This window comes from Protopterus annectens, chromosome 2.part1 (assembly GCF_019279795.1).
Source record: "Protopterus annectens isolate FY-2018-M chromosome 2.part1, PAN1.0, whole genome shotgun sequence".
Taxonomy (NCBI): Eukaryota; Metazoa; Chordata; order Ceratodontiformes; family Protopteridae; genus Protopterus; species Protopterus annectens.
The window spans coordinates 401,594,412-401,609,498 of record NC_056729.1 but is presented as its reverse complement, the minus strand read 5'-3'; positions in this window follow the sequence as shown (position 1 = coordinate 401,609,498).

Sequence of the window (15,087 nt, the reverse complement as noted above, 5' to 3'; positions counted from 1 at the left end):
ACTGCATCCACATGCAGGTTTCATTCCTCAATAAATGGAATATTCATGTATCATCTCATAAATGCTCATACCCCTTATTTATTTTAATTATTTCATCTTTTCTCCAAAAGTAAACAAATAACAGTTTTGTTTGGTAACTGTCTCTGATAGAGAATTATTACTGCAGCTATCAGCCTTCTGCAAAATAGTCCCAGTGTACAATTTACTTCTAAATCAAAAAAGCCCTGAAAAACTTCCCCAAACAAATAGGGAAAAAGGTTATTATGGAATGCACTTTTTGCTCTTTGTTAGAACTAAAAAGTATTATGGCATTTTTTTTAATTTTTGTACTTCACAATGCATATTAATCATGGCTTGCTGCTGAGGGAGATCATAGTAACACAGATATGGAATCCATGCAAACAGCAGTGTATAGGCTGTCCCATACTTTTTCTAATTTTCCTGGACAGATGGTAAGCACAGGACAATAATCATTGTAATGTACTCTGGTATTGTATAAATAGTTTTTTTTTTGTTTTGTTTATTTTTTTTAATTTTCCTGTTTGTGCAGTGCAGCTCTGTACTTAGCAATGCTAACAGGCACCTTAGTAGTATATGTGAAGATATAGTGACTTTCTCTACTGTCCAAGTGTCTTGCTAGGTTGAGTCATGATTTACAATGTAATAGGTCTTGGGCTGAGTCCTGGCCAGTCATAACTTTTATATTTATTGCTGTGAAAATGTGTGAGGTGACTGAAATGGCAGTTTAGTTCAGAATAAAAAAAATTTACATTTACAAAAGCTGTGTGATGCTAAGCACCACTTAGGCATGGTCAATGACCTTCAATGTTTGTGCATTGCTAAGCTTTGCTTAAACATGGGTTGTGTGAGTTTGAGCAGTGCTCAGCTCAGCTAAACTGGTTTGAGCAATGCTAAGCAACCCAGCACTTTTTTGAAAGTTACAGTATGATGTGTAAGGGCAGGAATGCAGCCTATATTAAGGCCAATAGATGGGACTTTCACACCATTCATTGGTGTCTAACTTGGCTGTCGGTGTGCCTGGAGGTGTTGGAGAGAGAGCGCTTTCAGGCACAGAGGTGGGGTGTGCAGGAGACCAGAGTATTTGCTGGACTCTGGGTGAAAAACTACGAAACCTGGCTGCTACATGGGAATGTATGTGTTATGTGTCAAATAATACTCAAATAATGTCAGAATGGAAGTCTGAAGTCTGGGATCGGTTGGCTAAGAATCTTACCAGTGCCACTGGTATCCTCCACACTGGGGAGCAGTGTTGTCACCACTATGACAACCTGAAGTGAAGAAAGAGGGGAACCTTGGACACGTGGGTCCAAGAGGCTAGGGATGGGCATACCCCACATGTATGTCAGCATGTTTGCCAGTACTTTGAAAATATACAAGCTGAATCTGTCCAAAACTGGTACACATAATGGTTTGCTTCTCTTTCAGCAGCAGCAGATGAGAAGGCTCACAATGTCCAGTCCCGTGCAGAGTGACTGCCCAGGATGAGGCCTGAGTGTAGTAAGTATGGAAACATCAAAGTATTAACATAATGCATAACATACTGTCAAAATAAATTATTTACAGATATTGCAGCCATAGCAGTCAGGTATGACATACTTGGGAAATGTAATATGTTTAGCAATATGTCACTGCCTATCTGAAGTGGTAAAGCAAGTTAAATCAAGTAAACATACATTACTGTGTTGTATAGCTTGCAAATATCAGTTGATGTTATAGCCTACCCAGATTAACAGTCACTGTTCTGCTCTGCTCATTGCGTGAAATACGCTGTAGATTGCACTCAAATAATGACGAGGATAGTAAAAAGTAATGTCTTTCGGCTTTTCCTGGTTAGGGGTCGCCACAGCGGGACTCCGGTCTGCTAATGATTGGCAGTGGATTTTTTACAGTGCCGAGTTGCCAGCCCAATGCCCAACCTTCGAAAAAGGCACACACATTCACGTGTGCACCTACCTGCATGTCTTTAATGTCGACCATGGGGTGGACATGCAGACTCCACACAGAAGGCACTCCAGCTGAGAATCAAATGGGAGAACCTCTTGCTGTGAGGCAACAACGCTAACCGGTCCACCACCGTGGCATCAAATAATGACGAGGATATATGGGTTATTTTGTAGCAGTCTGATACAGCTATCCATGCTGTACATGCCAGACTCAAAGCAACAGTAATCAGTAGATTTTAAATGGTGATGGTGCTATCATATGTACTATTTTCAAACAAATCAGTGTTCACTATTCTTCTAGTCACTGCATGTGTGTTCTAATCTGAGTCCAGTCAACTGTAAAAAGGAAATGAATAAAGAGTGCAAAAAAAACTGTCTGATAAATGTAGTACAATACCCACAGTAAGGTTGAAGCTTGAGTTATAGCCATTTTATGTCAAATAATGCTCAAGTAATGTCTCCCACTCTAGGAACAAGGTATATGTTAAATTAGCTGAAGTTCTGTCCAGATATCCATGTGTATAAATGCCACATTTTAATGTACATTATCAATAATGTTTAAAGCAGGGTTGTACTTTGATAAATAATCTGTTCAAATAAGTTTGCAGTATGGCTGTATTCATGGCATGTGCAATACCCACAGTAAGGTTCAAGCCTGAGTTATGGCCATTTTGTATCAAATAGCACTGTATATTCCTCCCACTACAGGAACAAGGAATATGGGTAAGGTAGCTGAAGTTCTGGGCAGATATCCATGTGTCTAAATTCCAGATTTTAAGGTACATTCTCAATAAAGATTAAAGCAGGGTTGTGCTTTGATAAGTAATCCATTCAAATAAGTGTGCAGTATGGCTGTATTCACTGCATGTGTGTTCTAATCTGACATTAGTCAACCGAAAAAGGAAATAAATAAAGACTGCAGAATAAACTGCCTGATAAATGTAGTGCAATACCCACAGTAAGATTCAAGCCTGTGTTATGGCTATTTTTAGCCAAATAATTCTCTATATTCCTCCCACTCCAGGAACAAGGTATATGGGTAAAATAGTTCATGTTCTGGGCAGATATCCAGGTGTATAAGTGCCAGATTTTAAGATCAATATCAATAAAGTGTAAAGCAGGATTGTGCCTTGATAAATAATCCTTTCCTATAAGTGTGAATTAGTCCTATATGCACTCCATGTCTTTTCTAATCTGACAGCAGTCAACTGTTAAATTAACTGCACATTTTCCCTGAGGTCACAGCTTGTGACTTCTAATCCCATGGCAGCTAACTAAGACATCACTGGCTGTCTAGTCTACTTGATGTACATTAACATATCTCTCAACTGTCATGACTTTTTGGAATGTAATGACTAATGCCCATATGTCTGGTCCTTGATTAGCAGATAAATGACATTACTTGGAATGCAATTTATTGGCAAATCTGTTTACAGAATACATTGGTAGTAATGTATGAGCCCAGTATGTAAAACAGTTCCCTGTAGTTGTGTACCTGCATTTGTTAGTGCTTGGCCCATACTGTCCCATGCTAATAGGTTGAGAGGTATATATGTGTAATATCATCTATACAAGAATTGGAGTCACTGTACACACAACTGATACTGCACACCTGTAGAAGTATGTATTATTAGTCTGTGTAGTAATATCACCTGCAAGGTCACTAATGGTATGTTTTTCTTTCTCTCCCACCCGTTATCTTCTTTAATTTATGAATATCATTCATTATTATGATTTGATATTAATATATTATTTTAAACTAACTTTTATGCTGGCATTATGGGTTATTTCATACTGGTTTGCTGTTAACATACTTAGTATTATGTTATTTATTGTTCTATTCCTTATAGTATACCCTAATATATATTTTGATTAATCAATATTATCTTCCATTATGTTAATACTAACATTTGTTTGGTTATTGCTTATCTTACCTGATGTTTATATTTAATTTACTACAGCGTGACAAGGTAGGCCGGTTACAGGTGATCCACCTACCGTGGCTCACCGGTGGTGGAACTAGAGCCCAGCACATCTGGGCTGCAGCCTGGTGGCGCCTCCTGTGCTGCCCCTGCACTACCTGCTGTTTCAGGTAGTTCCACCTCACAGGCTGGGGCTGGGCTTCCCTCTGGGAGTAGAGGGGGAGGCGGTGATTTTGTCACACAAGAAGAACTGCCAGGTATGGTGCACAGGGGTGTTCCGATAAACTGTTGGTGCAAACCCGCACTGGATAGAGACCATGCTCACCATCCTGGTGGGGCAGCCTTGCCCCAGATGACAACCTCTGCCACTGCCACCACAGGGGCAGTGAAGGAGCAGTGTTGACAGTCCTGTGGGGTGTGGACTTGAGTCACACTGCTACCGTGTGGATGCTCATAGGACTGGGATTCCACAACACCCTCCCCATCCAAGGTGTTCACTCCCTCTTGTGTCACATACCAACCATGTCTGCTGTCTTGTCTGTCTGCTAAAGCTTCCTCATGTTCCCAGTGCAACTCCCCCACATGTACCTATGTCCATTCCCCAACATTCTACTCTAAACTTTAAAAAAAAAAAAAAAGAAATGAGCACCTTTTCCAAGAAAATATATCGTCCCATTCATAGCTGTCCATTCCGCACACATGTCCGCTGGACACACTTAATTTGGTCCAATTGGCTTGACAATGCAGTAATATTGTCATCACCCCTCTCTGGGAGTGACAGTCCAAATTCAGCTAAACAAATCTATGAAACTGCATAGTTATTGCTGTTGAAGGAATGGATAGCTATGGTTCTTTCCTACACCCGTCCTGCACATCCTTACCTGCCTGTCATTATATTTTTCCCCCTGGTTGCACCCATTTTTACCACTGACCTATCTCCCCATTTTTCTTTTCATTAAAGATGTTTTGCACGATGCCACATTGCATAGCAATGCTAAATAGCGCTATATCGATATATGCTTTTGGAACAATAGTAATGACATACAAAATGTACACATGCACCCTATTTCAAACCCACAACCATTGCACCTACATAACAGTGGATCATCCTCCCAAACCACACAGCTGCTCATGAACACAGGTATTTTAAGCAAAACATCACTAAGCATGTTTAAAGAGTGCTGCGCATCACAAGGCACTGCACAATTCAGCTAAGAGATTACTAGAAAACTAGTACTGTAATTGGCACTCTAGTGCACAAATACATCACTATAAAGGTACACACATAAGCTTAGACATAATTGAAGTATCTGATAGCAGGTAGCCCTGCAATTATGTCTACAACATGTCAGAACACACTTGATAAAACATTAATAGAAAATAGGATTTTAACTGGGACTCTGGAATACAAATACAGCACTCTAAAGCCGTACACATAATAGATGTAAGTTCGGCATTTAGCAGATAACTGTGGAATGATATTTGCAACATGTAAAAATTCACCTGCTGTAACAGTGACTCTGTAAGCTCAGCCTTTAAAAGGCAGTGAAAACTTTACGTTTTGGTTCTCCATGGTCCTGGGTTCAAGTACAGCTGTGTCTATCAATGAAAATACATGTATGTGGCCATCAATATTATAAAGTGTGATATGTATATCTGTCTCATCGCTTATTTATCCACCCAAAGCAGTACAGTTGGAATGTCTGCATCTATATAATAGAGGGCAAAGGTCTACAGATAGGACCACTCTCACCTACTCCTAGTACAACACTATATCAGGCAGAGAATGTCAGATAATGCAATAGCCTGAATTTCCAGAGGCTGTTGAAGTGTGTACTGAAATTGTGGCCCAGTAATATCACACTGCAGCCCACAATGTGTCACTGGTGATATCACAGACAACCATAGCTGCACAAGTAACATACACATATGGAGGTTGAGCTAGATGCAAGAGATGCCAACACATACTCAACAGGGGACTACCATGACATAACACTTGACTTAGCAGTTATTCAGCTGTGTGACATAATGGTTAATGTTCACCTCCCTTTTTTCTAGGGTACACCAGGCATTTTGCCTTGCATTGTGTTACTGATACCATTGGCTGACAGACTTACCTGACACACATACCTTACTTCCCAGTGGAGTGGGTACTCTCAATCTGGCTCTGCCTATACAACAAGGCTGCCACAGGTCCCACACTTACTGTTAAAGCTTGTTGTCCTGCAAAGTGTTCACCCTTTCTGTCTATGCCTATTGCCTGCAACATCACCTTTTGCTTCAGCCTGTAGCACACACATTTGTAGGTAAACAGTAGCTGCTGCAGACATTCTCTCTGTCATGATGTAGTATCTGCCCCCCACTATTTTCCAACCCAATATATGAGAAAGGGGTTGTAATCTACATTGAGGCCTTATACCTTGTTCAGTGGTTGCATGGGATTAGCTGATTATACTGCAAATCAACTGTGTTGGCTGCAATTAGCATTTCAGAAGCACAGATTGGTTCAGAGGCAATCACTTATTAATAGAGAACCATGTTAAAAAAGCAAACAGCTAGCTAGGGGAAGCATTGTGTATGACAGTTACTTTACATGGTCAACTTTTTGGCACAACATTTATGTATATTCGCCATTCAACAGAGGAGTACTGTACTCCCTCAAACACCTAATCATTTTGTTTCCAACATGATGCATATGTTTCAATATACTTAGGTGTAATGGAGATTACAGCCGTAAGCCTTTCTTTGAACTGTACTGATGAATGTCATTAATTTGCATATGTGTTACACCTACAGAGGAACTAGACTACAGTATGAGTAGAATACTCTTTGTTAATTTGGTACACCATCTTCTGGAAATTTCCTGCTGATAGTGATGGTAGTACTACACTGCTATTTGTGTGGCACTGCTGGTTTTAAATGTTATAAGGGAGATTTACACATACAGGCCACAACTTAATGGAATGCTGTGTTGGTTGCATGATCATACAACAGTATCTGTCATGGCACGAGCAGTGATAGATACCTACTGCTACTATCCTACTCACATCCACACCCTCACTATGTCTGCATGGTATTAAATATGATATGTGTAATCAAGCATTGACTACTGATAGCCATCTTTTATTGCTGTATCTCTACATATTATACTCCCATGTATGTCATCCTGACATACCAGTATGTTTCCATTTTGTTGTCTTTTAGGAAATATGCATCCCTGACATTGGGGCCCTTTTACAGAGGCAGAAAATGACATTATCCTGGACATCCTGTGTCAACACCACCAACTCGTGCTATCCAGGGGGAGGACACAGGGAAGAGTGGGCAGAATTTTGGGCTGACCTGGTTTGCAATGTCAATGCAATTGTTCACCAGAGCAGGACATATTAGCAGGAACAACACAGTGCCACTGATATGATAAATGCTGCCCACAAAAGAGCAGCAGATGTGGGCAGGGATCATGGTGTCTCCGGTGGAAAGCTTGAGCGGAACGACCACTGTCAGCCACTGAGGAATACCTGACAAACCTAGGAGCACAGGACAGCTCCCAGGCATCCATCACATGGCATGTCATGGATGTGGATGTTACCATTTCCATGCAAGAGGACCATTCAGATATGCTTAGTTGGCTAAACATTGAAATACTGTAGCATTCAGTGTGTCAGGGAGTACATAGGTTGATGTGGGTGGCACGTATTTTTATGGGGGGAAGGACTGGAGGTTAGTTGCAGTTTGAATCTCATGCTGAGATGGTGACCAACATAGTGTGTACTGTAAATGTGAGATATTTGGATGTAGTAGCTTATCATAGTGCAACATGGGTTGCTGTTTACATTACCTGTCCCTCACATTTTCACAGGGCCATTAGAAATTTGAGACGGCTATGCGCCTGCTCCTGGTAAGAACAACACTGTTGTGTTACTGATGTAGAATTATTGCATTGTATTTCCTAAAGTGTCATCTCAGGCCTGCCAGCTTGATTGAAGTCCTGTCTGCATGCTTGCCAACCTTGCAGATATTTTACCAATGGAACACGGTTTACAGTCATACCTATGCCTTGTAGTTGTGACCATATTGATAGATCTGCAGCATTTGCAGGACAGTATAGATTGCCTTATATGTCAGCTGTGCAGAGTTTTGACAAATGTCAGCAGTGTGCATCACTGTTGCTCATGAGATTCTTGATTAAGGAGCTTCTTCTTTACAAGTCACTACAAAAGTTGTTTAGAAAATAATGTCCCCAGGTCCTGGTATATGACATTGGGGGTTAAACAAGTCTGTAATACAGACAGCACTGCATACAGCTTAATATATATTGCAAGATAACACTGCAGAGAATAGTATTGCATGTATTAATGTACTGCTTTCTCCTTTTTATGACAGGTGACTGGGGGGGGTCCAGTACCCTTCACAACCTAATGTCAATGTCTCTTCAGACTCTGATGATGATGATGATGGCCAAAGTGAGGCACAGATAAGGGTTGCAGGGGCTGAATCTGTCACAGAGGTTGACATCCCTCTTCTGGCCTCATTATCACTGCCCACATCAATATGCCTACCCATACCCAGTCCCCTGAGGCCACAGGTATTGGACAGTCAAAGGGTGGGAACATTGAACAGGAAAGTATAGCTACTAAGGCTGCATTGAGTGTTGATACTGGCCATAGCCAAAGAGATGGCAAGGTTCCACACAGGTGGATTGACAGGGGTGCTCATAGCTGGTCAGCTGTCCTTTCATCACCTTTTGCAGATGTCTCATTATGTGGCACTCGGCATATATTTAGAGCCATTATGGAGGTACAGCCATGTTCCAAAAGGACTCCAGATGAATTCTCAGGGTTATGGATGCAGTACAGTCTGACATCCGTGACTGCCTCCACTGCATTGCTAATACCCTGGATTGATTGACTGATGCAGTGGAAATAGACTGATCTGAGAGAGATCATAAAATATGTCTCTTGGAACAGTCACTGTCTGTGATGAAATGTCTGGTTGGAGTTGAGCATCAGACTCATAGACGTAGGTCAGCAACTACATCTGGTGAGAGTCTACATGGCTGTGCTCAGTCATGCTCCCATAGTGCCAGTACATCCAGTGCCCCAGTGGTGAGTGTGCTGTCCACACCAAGAGTTAGCAGGCCGTCATGGTCCTCAGTGTTCTGGTGAAGGACAAGGTCCCAGCAGACAGCAGTCACCCTCAAGTAGTAGTGCTGCTTCTTACCATGGGCATGGAGGTGCCAGTGCAACTCCTGGCAGAGCCAGTTCCTGTATTCGGGGGTGGAGACAGTGAACTGTCAGCTCTGCTATGCATGGTTCAAAGCTGTCCAACATACAGTCATGTAGGGCTAGCACTCAGCTTGACTGTATTCACGCAGACACGCACACACCACTGTCATAGTCAGGTCACCTGTAGATACACACAGCACATTCCATAGTCCATTTTGCCTACTTCCCCTCCTGACTCACACACACACACTTGCCAACCTATTGGGTCAGCCTAGGCCTCCTGCACCTCTACACAATACCCTGTGCAACTGATGATACCTGTGCCACATCCCTGTCATCCTTGTCATGAATGCAGGGAAATGAAGCTATGTGTCCGAAGTACAGGGTGACTATCTAACTTACTATGTAGTTGTTTAATTCATTGTTGCCTTTGACATGCCACATGTACTTGCCACTGACAAATATTGTGTGCTCCCAGATGTAATGAATAAACCACATTATTTTGTGTACATTAAGTTGGATGATGTTGTAATACTGCAGCTTTAATCATCATTATCAGAGTATGTTGAACAATACAATACAATACAGACAAACAATACAGAGACATATAAACATATATCTGCAGATAACAGGGACATAAATATACATGGAGATGTGTGTGTGTGATATATACATGTGTTATGTGGGGAGAGACAGAGTTGTATGTTTCTATATATTTGTCTGTATTTATAGATTTATACATACATATATATGTATATATATATATATATATATATATATATATATATATATCGATATCTATATATGTATATATACATGCATAAGTATGTATAGGGAGAGTGGTTTTATATATCTAGATATATATATATATATATATATATATATATATACGGAGAATGAAATACTGACAGATATGTATACATATATGTATGTATCTGCAGATAGCAATTCATTTTGAGTAGGGAGCAACAGAATTGTGGTCTGTTTAACTAAATGTATGAGCATAAACTGACTCCAGTCCACACCTACCTGTACTCCAGTTCAGGATTTGTGCGTTACACAAAATGGCATCTGTCCCTGTTTCTGCACTGCTGCACATCACTGAACTTGGCTACCACTTTCTTCAGTTGCATGATGTAATTAATATACGACAAATGTTAATAATATTACATAATACACAGAATGACAGTCTGTAAAACAAAAAACAATACTACCTGACATCCACAACAAGTGGTTATGTCTAGATTAGAACCATGAATGCCACCACACAAGCTAATTGCCCTAGTTCTTTGAGCCACACAAGCTGCCTGGCAGGTAGTCATCATTCTTCACACATTCAATGCATACATGTGTATATTGTTATTCCTGCACTAAGATATAGCATGTGTGATCAATTTCTGTGTTACTGTTCTGAGACTGCCTGGCATGCTGCTATACCACTGAAGAGCTTGTATTACAGCAGTTACAAGGGGACACTGCTGTGTTGGGGATGGTGGAACACCACCATATGTTCTGCTGGGATACACAGTAGTTTATCATGTCACCCTACTTCTAAAGTCTCCCTTGACAGATGTACCAGTAATCTGTTGCAGTAGGACTCCAGGACTGTCCTATGCATGAGGCCTAGTGACTACTTATGGAAAAAAGGTAGTGGGATGGGTATCTGTAGTCCCATGTGGATATAATTTCTGTTCAAGTAATCCACTATATTTACTTGCACAATGTACCATATCCATACATACAATGCCATATCATAATAATACTTATGAGAACTGTGTAGGTTATAGACTTACCTTGCAAATTCAACAGCTGACACAACCATAGTAAAGGGCAGGCTCTGTCAGATGCAAGCAGTACACAGTCAATGCATGCGTAGGTACAGGATGTGTGGGTTGCCTGCCATCATTTTTAATTTCTGCATGTGAGTAGGAGTAAGGTGCCAGTCTCTAGGGCCCTAGGTTGTCAGTGAATGTGCTGTGCATTGCCTCTTAGCTAAATCCAGGGCATACTGAGCATGCCTACATCTGCCTACAGGGACATCAGCAGGGGGTTCCTTCTCCGAGTCCTCCTGTGACTGTGGCTGTGGTGACCTAGGCAGTGGTGGGGTTTGTGTGTCCCATCCCTTTAATGATCCTGTTGCAGCTGTTTCCACAGGATCATATTGTGTAGCATGGCAAATGCTGTGAACATCTGTGCACACATGGCTGGAGATTACTGCAGGGCTCCATCAGATATATCTAGGTACAAGAACCATGACTTTAGCAGGCCAAACACACACACTATGATGTTCCTAGTCTGTGTGTGTGCCTCATTATGGCATCCTTCTGTGGGTGTGTGCATTTCTGATGGGTGTCATCATCCACAAATCCAGAGCGTAGCCAGTATCCCCCAGTAATGGCCATGTGGGATGTCCCCCCCTAGCAAACATCTGGTACAGCTGTGATGTGTGTCAGATATGGGAGACGTGATAACTGCCAGGGCTGCCAGCACACATTCAGGATAATCCCCTGGTCACTGCACATAACCTGGCAGTTGATGGAGTGGTACCCCTTGCGGTTAACATGGATTCTACCTTGCTCACCAGGTGGAGCCTTGATGTGTACATGGGAGCAATGTATGGCACCCAGTACCTCAGGGTAGTGTGCCACAGGGTAGAACTGTTGCATATTGCTGGCCTTCACCTCAGTGGAGAGGGGAAAAGATATGTGATCACTGGAATGTGGTAGCATAGCATCCATGAACTGGTGGAGTATGCTGGATGGAGATGCCTGTGACACCCCCATCATGTCCTCAGATGGTCTTTGAAATGTACCTTTAGCTACTATCCTAAGGGCTACAAATACCTTTGTTGCCACTGGGATAGGTTCCCCCTGTTGGCTCTGGCTTTGAGTTGAGGGTGGCAGAGCTCAGTGAGTTCTTGTAAGATGGCAGAGCTCAGTGAGTTCTTGTAATATGTCCCTGTCTGCCCTGTAGCTCTACAATCTCCAGCTCATGTAGCTCCTGGAAAGTTAAACTGGGCCTGAACACTCTTCTTCTTCTCAGCCTAGGCCTATTGTCAGCAGAACCCAGCAGTACTAACTTCAGCATCTAGCACATACAGATGTAGCAACCCTGCAGCAGGCCCTAGCATTATCTCAGTTAAAATTCCCAGGTCTGTACTCCAGTGGGCCAGAGTATTGGGGGGAAATCAGGATGTAGGGTGTATGCATTCTTTATACAGGTCTGCTGTAGGTCCAGCATGTGTGGTTGGCTAATTATTATGCATTTCACCTGCCTATATTCTAATTAACATCATTTACTGGCCCTAATTTATTGCTCGATGCAGCGCTGTGCGCCGTGCAACATACCTCATGCAGCACTTGTTCGGAACTTGTTGTAAGCACTAAATAAGCTACAAATTACTACAGCACTCAACATTCCTCACTTGTCTTGAGGAAAACAATTTTAATACTTAATAAATAAGCACCTATCCAGACATGTCTAAGGGTCAGCTCCTGGTGTTTTCTCCTGTCTACCTGATGAATCTGGGTATCTTGGGGCAATGCAGCAATTGACTCATATACACCGACAACCCTCTCCTCCTACCACCCAATACTACAACCTGTGAGAGATGCACTTATATAGCCAAACTGAAAGCAAAGCTTTCTTCACCCAAGACTGGACTAGACAGTCAAGAGGAGAAGGTAAACACTTGCACCACACCACACTCATCACATAGTCCCTCAAAACCTACACCACCAAAACACACACATAGCAACACAAAACACACACCTACATTTGCGGAGGCTCTCAATAAAAATCTGCTCAAGCAACAGCGACCTCCAAAGCAGAAAAGCATGCAACCTCCACCCCCCAACACAACCCAAATGATACATAGCCCACAAACTCAGTGGCCACTCAACCACAGCCCATAAGGCATAACAACGTACCCAACACTCTAGTCATAGGTGACCCTATAGTCAGGTACACTGATGTTCCACTCACCAGGCTAAACAAGGAGAAAGTCACTGTCAGCTGCCTGTTGGGTGCCAGGATCCACCACATAATGCATGCACTCAGGTCACTCCACAGCAAGTACAAATATGATTCTGTCATTGTCCATGTTGGTGTGAATGACCTGAGACATACCTCCCTGGACTACATGAAAAGAGACATGGAGGAGCTCTTTGATCTTGTAGCCCAGGCAGGCATGACCCTAGCCCTGAGTAGCATCCTGCCATCACTCAGAATGATACCACAGTACAAGGACAAAATGACTGACTTTAACAATTGGCTAAGCTTCTGGTGTCATTCTAAGGGAATCCAGTATCTGTCTGCCTGGGATGACATGATCGACAGACCACGCTGCTTTGCCAGAGATGGCCTGCACCTGTCGCCTTTGGGATTTCAGATACTGGCTAAGGCTCTTGCCACCCCTATAGTGCCTTTTTTAGACATGGTTCAAATGACAAATTCACCACCATAACAGGTACAAGTAAGCAAAATCTGAGGGTAATGTTACACAATGCTAGAAGTCTAAACCTCAAAATGCAATCACTCAAGGCACTCCTTAAAATGGAGAACATCGACATCTGTGCAGTGACAGAGACCTGGTTCAAGGCTCCAGAGAGCACCCCTGCATTACCAGGCTATAATTCATGCCACACCTTTTGGCCACCTAACCTGGACCGAAACACTGAAGGTGGAGGCGTGTCCATATTTATTAAGGATATCCACACCTACAGGCTAGTTGCTCAGCATAATGCATATGAGAGTATCCAAGTGCAACTAACTCTAGGCAAGACTGCGATCCAAATTGTAACTTGCTACAGATTCCCCCACCATGCCCCAGGATTCCCACACCTCATTTCTTGATACATTGAAAAATATTAGGGTACACCCCAACATCCTAATAATGGGTGATATCAACTACCCCACCATTAACTGGGAAAACTACTCATGCACCAACTCTTTTGTTCAATGTTTTCTGGCATTCATAAATTCACAGGCCTTGGATCAACTTATCCACACCCCCATCAGGGGCAGCAATATCCTAGACCTGGTCATTATCAACATGGACGACTGGTGTTCCACACCAGAGGTCAATTCCTTATTGGTCAGATCCGACTACAAGCTAATCAGCCTGGACATCCACATCCCACCCCCACTGCCCATTAGGGAAACCACTGTAAAAAATTCTCCAAGGCCAACTTCATGCTTCTTAAGACAGAAGTGGCAAACTTCATGACACCCATGCAGACAGGCAATAGAGGTACGACTGCTGAATCCTACACACTTTATAAGCACTTAAACGAGTACATGGATCATGCTATCCCTAACAGAAGCAAGATGCTAGCCTCCAAAAAAGGAAGCCAATCTGGTGGTCCCCTGCAATAAACAAACTCTACAACAGAAGAAAGAAACTGTTGCAAAAAAGAGTAAATTCCCATGACTGGAAGAACTCCCTGGTCAGCCTCAATAAGAAGCTGAGATCCCTCATAAAATCCTCCAAAGCTAGTTATGAAAACAACATTGCCACTGATTCTAAAGGCAACCACTAAGCATTATATAGCTATGTCTAGAATCTGAATAGCAACATTTAGATCTGCTCTAAGTTACAGCACAATGGCACTAAATATACAAAACCAACTGATATCGCCAACATCCTGGCAGATAGGTTCAGTGCTAACTTTACCCCTTCTCACCCCCTAAAGGGCCCATCTCTATAGCAGAAGAATGCAAAGTTTCTGTAATCACAGCTGCACAGGTAAAAACCACACTTTCCAAACCCAAGAACACAGCATCCATGGGACCTGCCAACATCCCAGGCTGCATTCTGCATGAACTACTGAATGAACTGGCACCACACCTAAGCACCATGTTCAGTCGTAGATTCACCTCAGGCTTTGTACCCACTGAATGGTGCACCATGACAGTTATCCCACTCCACAAAGGGGGAGCCACCACAGACCTCGGGAACTCCGGCCCTATTAGCCT